The sequence below is a fragment of the Palaemon carinicauda genome, chromosome 8, assembly GCF_036898095.1.
Source record: "Palaemon carinicauda isolate YSFRI2023 chromosome 8, ASM3689809v2, whole genome shotgun sequence".
Lineage (NCBI taxonomy): Eukaryota > Metazoa > Arthropoda > Malacostraca > Decapoda > Palaemonidae > Palaemon > Palaemon carinicauda.
Genome location: NC_090732.1, coordinates 8,019,662 through 8,029,322, shown reverse-complemented (window position 1 = coordinate 8,029,322; position 9,661 = coordinate 8,019,662).

The window sequence follows — 9,661 nt, the reverse complement described above, 5'->3', positions numbered from 1 at the left end:
CATTTTCCCTTTTCCTACACATACACCGAATAGTCTGGCCTATTCTTTACATATTCTTTTATGTCCTCATACACCTGACAACACTGACATTACCAAACAATTCTTCTCTCAAAGGGTTAACTATTGTACTGCAATTGTTCAGTGGCTACTTTCCTCTTGGTAGGGGTAGAAGAAAATCTTTAGCTATGGTAAGCAGCTCTTCTAGGAGAAGGGCACTCCAAAATAAAACCAATGTTCTCTAGTGTTGGGTAGTGTCATAGCCTCTGTACCATGGTCTTCCACTGTCTTGGGGTAGAGTTCTCTTGCTTGAGGGTACACTCGGGCACATTCTATCTATCTATATAGGTGCCATTTCCTCGACGTGGTCGGTCAATTGCCTTCCCTTGGTCCTGTCTCTAGCTCTCTGTATAAATTGTACATCTGTTACATTCTCATTTACACCCTCCTGTAAGCTGTCCCCTCTTCTCCCCTCTGTTTCCCGTAAGGCACACAAGTTTGACCTTTTCTCTTCTTGTTACATGTCCCAGAAATTACATCTGTCTCATCCTTACACATTTTTCTATCTCATTTCTCTTCCTCTGGATTTTTTTTTCTTTTGACGTTTTTATAGTGTATACTATATATATGAAAGATCTATCTTAATGTTGTTACTGTTCATAAATTGTTTTATTCTAAGTGTATATTACTTCTCTTGTAGTTTATTTATTTCTTTATTTCCTTTCCTCGCTGGACAATTTTTCTCTGTTAGACCCCTTGGGCTTATCCTGGTTTTCCAACTAGGGTTGTAGCTTACCTAATAATAATAATAATAATAATAATAATAATAATAATAATAATAATAATAACAACGTCACCAACACTACCCATAATGCAAAGTAAAACGGTAATTGCTGAGATGTGTCGTTCTGATGCAAAATATCCATTGCTGATGTTGAATTTCAACTCATAACATTACATCCATCCCCGATTGGAACATCATTGCCAAACACAAAGAATATTATATATTAAAAGAAAATTGTAGAAATCATTTAGGGTTGTGGTGGCCGAAGTGGTAACGTCCCTGTCTGGTGACTGCCAGACTGGTGTTCGAGTCCCGCTCAAAATCGTTAGTTTCTTTGGTCGCTGCAAACTCACCGTCCTTGTGAGCAAAGGATGGGATGTTTGGGGGAGCCTATAAGTATATCTGCTGAGTCATCAGCAGTCATTGCTTGGCCCTCCTTGGTCCTAGCTTGGATGGAGAGTGGGCTTGGTCGCTGATCATATGTGCATATGGTCAGTCTCTAGGGCATTGTCCTGCTTGATAGGGCAATGTCACTGTCCCTTGCCTCTGCCATTCATGAGCGGCCTTTAAACCATAAGTCTTTACCACTGATCATATGTATTTATAATCAGTCTTTAGGGCATTGTCCTGCTCTATAGGGCAATGTCATTCATGAGTGGCCTTTAAATCTTTAAACGAGCATTGCATTAAGAAAAGATTCAAAAGAGAGATGGATGATCTGCGTTTTTCCTCTTTAGTAAACTTAAAGATAAGAATAATTTCTGAAATATAATACTCAATATTTTCAATTATATTGACATCACGCAGAAAGGAAAAGGCAATTGAATGTCACCTGGAAAATAATCTTAGCCTTTTCAGATACAAACTACTCTTCAATCTCTTTCCCTCCTTCACCATATCTCGTTCTCTTACTACCTCTCAAAGGAAGTTAGTCTCTCTCTCTCTCTCTCTCTCTCTCTCTCTCTCTCTCTCTCTCTCTCTCTCTCGGGGGAGTGTAGTATCAAAGCCAGGTGATACATGTTCTCCATTGGCCTTTGAGGACTGAGAAAGATTGGAAAATGATGAAATAAGTGGAATGGCTGGCGTAGTAAAGATTACAGAGATGATAAGAGTGTCATGACTGAGATGGTGTGGACACGTGTTGAGGATGGAAGGTGGGAAGGGAGTGAGGAGGGCTTGGGAGGAACCTATTAGAAGATCAATAGGGAGGCAGAGAATTAGATGGCGAGATAAGTTAAGGGATGATATGGGGAGAAGAGGTTTGTTGGAAGAGGATACCTTTCATAGAAGGTATTGGAGAAGGTGCATCAGGCAACCGACCCTTAATGTAGGGATAACAGTGGGGAAGAAGAGAGAGGCAAAGAATTAGGTTTGGTGGAAGAGGATGCCTTTGATAGACGGCATTGGAGAGGGTGCATCAGGCAACCGACCCCTTACTTTAGGGATAACGGTAGGGAAGAAGAAGACATTAATATTTGGAAGGATTCAAGGTTAACAACAGTTTTCAATATTTTTCTCTCATAAAAAAAAAAAAAACATGCTAGAAAGGACACTTAAGGCACTGATCCCGCAATTGTAAATGACTAATTACTATATATTTCACTCGTAAATCCTTGTAAATTAGTTATATAATTAAGTATGAGGCTTTAAAGAAACTTGCGTTAATTGGATTTTGAAGTCCGTTTCTCGAATATGAAACTATTTACTCTTATGACCATTCTTTGGAATTTTAAATAATTTGATTAAGTTTTTCTGTTGAGAAATAGATATCTTGCTTGAACGGAAAATATATTTACGGTGCTCTCTGTTTACAATTTCTTTTATATCTCTTTTATTTCTCTTTATATCGCTATTTAGGGGCACGTAAAAAATCAGTTTTTAAAAATAGAAAAATACAATACTGGCCACGATTATGAACAACGCAAGGTGTTCAAACTTTATATTCATTTATGTAGAATCCATACTTATTTTGGATTACGTGACATTCATCTGGTCAGTTTGGTAACACATTACATGAAAGCAAAGACGCTCAAAAAAAAAAAAAAAAAAAAAAAAAAAGCAGACCTATTAATATATGTTAAGTAAAAAAGCAGACCTATTAATATATGTTAAGTAAACATAAAACTAAAAGGCAAAAATAGGCTTAAAAACTCGAGTATATAATATCCTTACGTTAATTTTCAGTCTAGATAGATTTTGTACAAGACAATATTATGAATTCAAAATTACATAGCTTTTAGAAGCAAAACAGTTCTAAGATACCTTACCATAAGATGAAGAAATGTAATGTGAAATTGTTGAGTCACATTTTAAGAAAAAACTGAGTATCTTTTAAACTGGGTAGTTTAGTTCACCAAATGTTTAAAACTGGGCTCCACAAGGCACTAGAAGAGTTGGAAGACCCAGGCCAACACAGCTGAGGACTATGAAGTGTGAAGTGGGAGATGATGAATGGAGAAGTATTGAATTAAAAGCTCGAGATAGAGACGACTGGCGAAATCTAACCGAGGCCCTTTGCGCCAACAGACGTAGGAGGAGATGACTTTGGAATTACGCAATGCCGCATATTGATACTAACCCGCCTTACTCATATTTCAGTTGAGATTTTGTTTTATTTTCTCTTGGAACTTTAATATCTAGCAAATGTAGTAGAGTTCCCTTGCTTGAGGGTACACTCAGGCACACTATTCTATCTCATTTCGCTTCCTTTTTTTTAAGTATTTATAGTTTATATATAAAATATCTATTTTGATTTTGTTATCGTTCTTGACAATTTATCATATTGTTCATTACTTCTCCTGTACTTTATTTCCTTGTTTCCTTTCCTCACTGGATTATTATTCCCTGTTAGAGCCCTTGGGCTTATAGCATCTTGCTTTTCCAACTAGGGTTGTAGCTTAGCTTGTAATAATAATAATAATAATAATAATAATAATAATAATAATAATAATAATAATAATAATAATAATAATGCTCTTACTATAATTGGTGTAGTTTGAGAAGCTTTAAAACAATCCATACCAATAACTCTTTAAATCATCAGAGTCGTACAGAAATCCATTCTTTGTTGTTGCCTTTCAGTGTGACAGTCGAGAGAAGTCGGAACTCGTGAGAAGGTTCCTCATTATAAGTTAGGGTAGAGAGCCCTTGGCCTAGGTCTTTTAAATTATATAGGTCGGCATGTGGTTTGGCCTTGAATATTAGCTTGATACTTTTCGCAGGCTTGCTACGTCTCTCGTTGCATTGATCACATCTTCTGGATATATTCGTGTTATGGCTGAATCTTCAAACAGAGAACGAGGTGTTGAATGGTGAAAATGATTTTCCTTGAAATTGAATCATAAAACCCCGATTATGATTGCTAGTAGGTCTAGAATACTAGCTCATCCATCGAGAGCTTAATAATGTTTCTTTAACAGTATACAAATCTTATCAAATCCTATGTAGTTTTTTGCTATTCACTTTTGAAAAACATATGGGGTTTGTCTCTCTTCAATTGTAGGCTACACCGAGTCTCTCAAGGTTTTGGAAACTTCTCGTTCTTGAGGAAATGTTTTAGGCTATTATTTCTTTCTGCCAATAAATATATTGTATAAATTATATCGTTCATCCGTTTGTTCTCCCCTAGGTTATACGCATCTTAAAATGTTTGACTAACTAAATCGCTATCTAATTTCTTATCTGCATCTTTCATTTAATTTGGTTTATTCATAATCATAATCATCCTTTGGTTATAGATCTTCGGATACTATACCATCAATTACAGAGTATTATCTTCTTCTTCTTCTTTCTCTATAAACTAGTCCCTATTTGGGGTCGCTGCAATGGTTCTTCAACACATTTCTCCATTTCCTTCGGTCCAGTGCATCTTCCTCACTCAATCTCAACTCCATATCTCTTTTTACACAGTCAATCCATCGAAATTTTGGTCTACCTAACCTTCTCCCACCAGGTAGTCTCATATCCATCTTCTTCCTTATCGGATGGTCTTCCTCTCGTTTCTCCATATGTCCATACCATTTCAGTCTACTTTCTCTTACCTTGGTTGAAGCTGGTGCTATTTTGATAGTGCCTCTATCATGTTTGTTCTTTACTTCATCCTTTCTTGGACCATTACTTTTCATAGTATATACACATGGCATGTGGTTTGGCCTAGAAAACAAACTTGCTGCATATGCAAATGATGCTGCTCTCTCTGCATCAATTCCATCTCCTGAATGTACATCAGGGGTCGCTGAATCCCTTAACAGAGATCTAGCTAAAATTAGTGTACGGCGTAAATTATGGGGCATGAAGTATTATCTTGTCAGCCAAATGTACTAGACTAGTTTTTTCTTTTCTTTTTTGCTATAATGGGAAGTTCAAGACCACGGTGTAATTCTTCCGAGTCCCGTAGTTGAATCTGTACACTTCTGAAGTTTCAACTTGGAAATGGGTACGTTTTCCGCAAAGTATATTTTGTTATTCCTCTTATCTTTTCAAGTTATTTACCTTACTTGTTTCTCTGTTTGTATTCTTTTTTATGACTTATTCTCTATTTTAAATTCTTTTCCATAGTGACATGATTTTCCCCTTTTTGGGACATGTTTAAGGTATAGAGGCATGGTTTGGATCTCTGGACTCAAGCAACCAAAAGAGACGAACCAGAGAGATATTATTTAGCACCAATAGATCTTAATACATTGATATTTTGAGTTTTCTGTCTTGAGGTACACTCGGCACAATATTCTATCTAATTTTTCTTACTATTGTTTTGTTAAAGTTTATATAGTTTATATAGGAAATATTTATTTTAATGTTGTTACTGTTCTTAAAATATATTTTCATTGACTCCTTTCCTCACTAGGGTGTTTTCCCTGTTGGGGCCCTGGGCTTGTAGCATCCTGCTTTTCCAACTAGGGTTGTAGCTTAGCAAGGAATAATAATAATAATAATAATAATAATAATAATAATAATAATAATAATAATAATAATAATAATAATAATAATAATAATAATATTTACTTAAAGTAGCATGCTATATTGTCCGTACAGGCAATACATATATATAAAATTGAGTGATATGGATATCATAATAGGCTTTAATATCGGGTCATTAAGAAATTCGCCAACATGAAAAGTTGCTAGGTTGTGCTATGTGTATTGGATTCTCTCCTCAGAAATATCTTAAATGAATTATGAGAACGTAGTAAGGTTGTAACTTCTTCTTATCGTGATCATCAACCCTATATAATAAAGAGCAAGTTTCTGGATATACATATATATATATATATATATATATATATATATATATATATATATATATATATATACACATATATATATATATATATATATATATATATATATATATGTATGTATATACTGTATATATATATATATATAATATTTTATTTTTCCTTGTTTCCTTTCCTCACTGGGCTATTTTCCCTGTTGGGGCCCCTCGGGCTTATAACATCCTGCTTTTCCAACTAGGGTTGTAGCTTAGCAAATTATATATATATATATATATATATATATATATATATATATATATATATATATATATATATAATTCCAGTCGCCCTCAGTGGCAAGAGGTATAACTACTCGGTCTCTCCTCGTCCCTCTGTTAGTGGAAGAGGGAGTAGTCATACCCTCGTGAAAGGGGTTGTAGTTAGGAAAGAGGAAGGGTTGAATTTGTGTATGTACATATCTATCTAAATATTTTGTCGTCATTTTGACGGGTTGTGTACATTAGTAGATGGTATATTGAATGAGCGCTTAAGGATCAGATACGAACCGATATAAAAAAAAAATCATGCTTTGAATATCATGTACTTTTTTTAATAGAGGAATATTATTGTCATTCAATAAGAAATTTTTTTCACATACATATAGAGTGACAACCATATAGGTTATATCACGGGTAAAAGAAATTTTCTTTTAAATGTTTAAAGGCCGCTCATGAATGGCAGAAGCAAGGGACAGTGACACTGACCAAACAAGTAGGACAGTACCCTAGAGACTGATCATATATATATATATATATATATATATATATATATATATATATATATATATATATATATATATATATATATATATATATATATGATCAGCGCCCAAGGCCCCTCTCCATCCAAGCTAGGACCAGGGGGGCCAAGGCAATGGCTGCTGATGTCTCAGCAGATAGACCTATGGGCTCCCCCAAAACCCCTTATCCTTAGCTCACAAGGATGGTGATGTTGCAGAGGCCAAAGAAACTATCGAGTTTGGGCGGGACTTGAATTCCAGTCTAGCGTTAAAGATTACATTTTCTGTGAAATGAGTTTAGATAAGTACTTTCTTTCTGTGATATATTCCTATGAGACAAAGAAAGCTCCTAATTTTGTTGTAGACCCATGATTGCTGAGGGGTATTTAGATGAAGAAAAACCCAGCTAGACCTACAAATTTGTAGTTGTAGGCCTACCCCTTAAATAAATAGGAGTACCATTCCTTCGCTGCACCAGTAGGAGATGAATCAACCAACAACTAGGACTCATCAAGCGATTGTTAGGTAACAATGGACAGCTAGACCGGATGGTTGAAGTCACTTTTAACCAACTTGATCGAGAATGGTTTCAGCTTTGATAAAAGAGCTTCACATCCTGTGTACTAATCTCCTTAAAATGGCTCAATTATTTCAATCTTTTAAAAGGCCACCTGTCCAAATCTCAGTTGATTCTCTTCCTCCATCCAGTAAAAAATATATACTTCAATTCCATTTACATCGGCCAAGTAGCCATCTTCTTGCTCCTAACTTGGGCTAAAATAGTTCCTTTTTTGATGAGGCAAGTAAAAATAGGCGTGTGCAAACACTGTGTAGGTATAACTCATATTTCGGGAATATTTGAAATCACTGAAAAATTGAAGATTATGCTGACATTTCATCTTAACATTTGTAAAATTTTGACATTTCTAACTATGGAGTGAATGTTCATAGGTTGCAAAATCATCGTTGCTTCTTATTTTAATTCTTCTTCTGCGTCTTCTTCAGAGTAATTTCAGCTGTCCTTTCTAAGTGGCAAGTTATTCGTTAATGCAGAAAGTATAGTGGGCTTACTCTCAAACGTATTAATCTTATTAAATCCTCTTTTCAGTGGTGAATTTCTTAACAGCTCCGTTCTGTTCGGTTTCGTAAGGATGGATGAGAAATAGACTACTGTGCATTTTAGTTTCTTCTTTTAGTTACGTATTTTGGTCAATGGGTTCAAACAGGACATTTCCGATCCCCTTTAGCAACCGTTGCTTTCATATTAGGTAACTTGACCATCTGTCTTATATAACGCCTCTATAATGCCCTTTGTCGTACGGCCGACGACGAGACAAAAGGTTTAACAATTGACAAATGCATTGCGCAACATTTTGTAACAGCCGGATGAAACCTGATTGATTTACAATGATTGCATGTAGCGCTTTGACCTTGATCAACCCTCGAGAACTTTTACTGGTGGTGTTTCGTTGGCCCTTTCCTTCTGTTTATAACAGGAACTCCAATGAGACCTCATAGAGAATCAAGGAATTAGTAATTTAAAACATTTAGAATAGCGGCCATTGGCAATATTTTGAGATAAAGCTAGCGACGCAATTTTCACAAATCTATTATTTTCGATGAAGGCTAATTCAAGCAAAGCTCAATAAATAAACTTTAAATTTATTAATTAAACATAAAAAAGGCATTTTGTTATCATTAAAGGCAAGTGAAGTTAAAAAAAAAAATCCACAAGTAAAAATGATTTTATCAAGTTCATGCCCGCCATTGGCTTCATGTTCCAAGAACAAGCGTGACAAGTCGGTCCGAATTTTTACTCAAATTAATCGGTTTTAGACCACCATAATTGAATGCTTGTATCACTGGTACATAATCTTGGCTTGCCCATTTTAAGTTAGAGATCGGAAATAAATTACCCGTGGAGGTACTTGCAATTACTGAGATATTCTTTTGGCTCCTTGGTCTCTTGTTTTAGAATCCACACTATTTTTTTCAGTTTTAATAAGCCAATCGTCAAAAGATGTAATTTTGCTCTACGATATACTTTGAAGTAATCGATAATGTAATTCCGTTGTTTTTTATATAAAAAAAATAATGATGATTGCAGTAATAACTGAAGTAATAATCTTTGCATTATTCTAATTATATTGGCATGAAAATGTAGCTGTTTTAGTCATAAATGAATCTCTTTGAAATATGAAGCCTACTCATGATATTTATTATTATTATTATTATTATTATTATTATTATTATTATTATTATTATTATTATTATTAGCTAAGCTACAACCCTAGTTGGAAAAGCAAGATGCTATAAACCCAACTGTTACTATATTCCGTGGTCTCCACTCACTCCAAAAGAAATAAATAAAACTCGTTATTAATCTACTATAATAGAATACCACTAGTAAAGTCGTTCATTTTGATCAAAGGATTTCATACTCTCAAATAATTTACCCATTGTTATTCTAAGAAGTTTGTGTACATTGAACAAATACTTATGTAACTCCATTGCTCTTTAGGCCAATGACCAGAAGCACCTACAGTCCATTTCTTTTATGGAGGCAGATTTGCACCGACTCGCAGCGGTGCCCTTTTAGCTCGGAAAAGTTTCCTGATCGCTGATTGGTTAGAATGATCTCGTCCAACCAATCAGCGATCAGGAACGTTTCCGAGCTAAAAGGGCACCGCTGCGAGTCGGTGCAAATCTGCATCGCTAAAAGAAATTGACTATAGTCTAGTGCTGTGAACCCTTAATTTTGATACTATCGGTAACCAGACAGTTTATTTATTGAGAACTACTACAGCACTTGTATCAATAGTCATTTCCTCCCATAAATGTGTTAACACATAATTATGCTTCTGT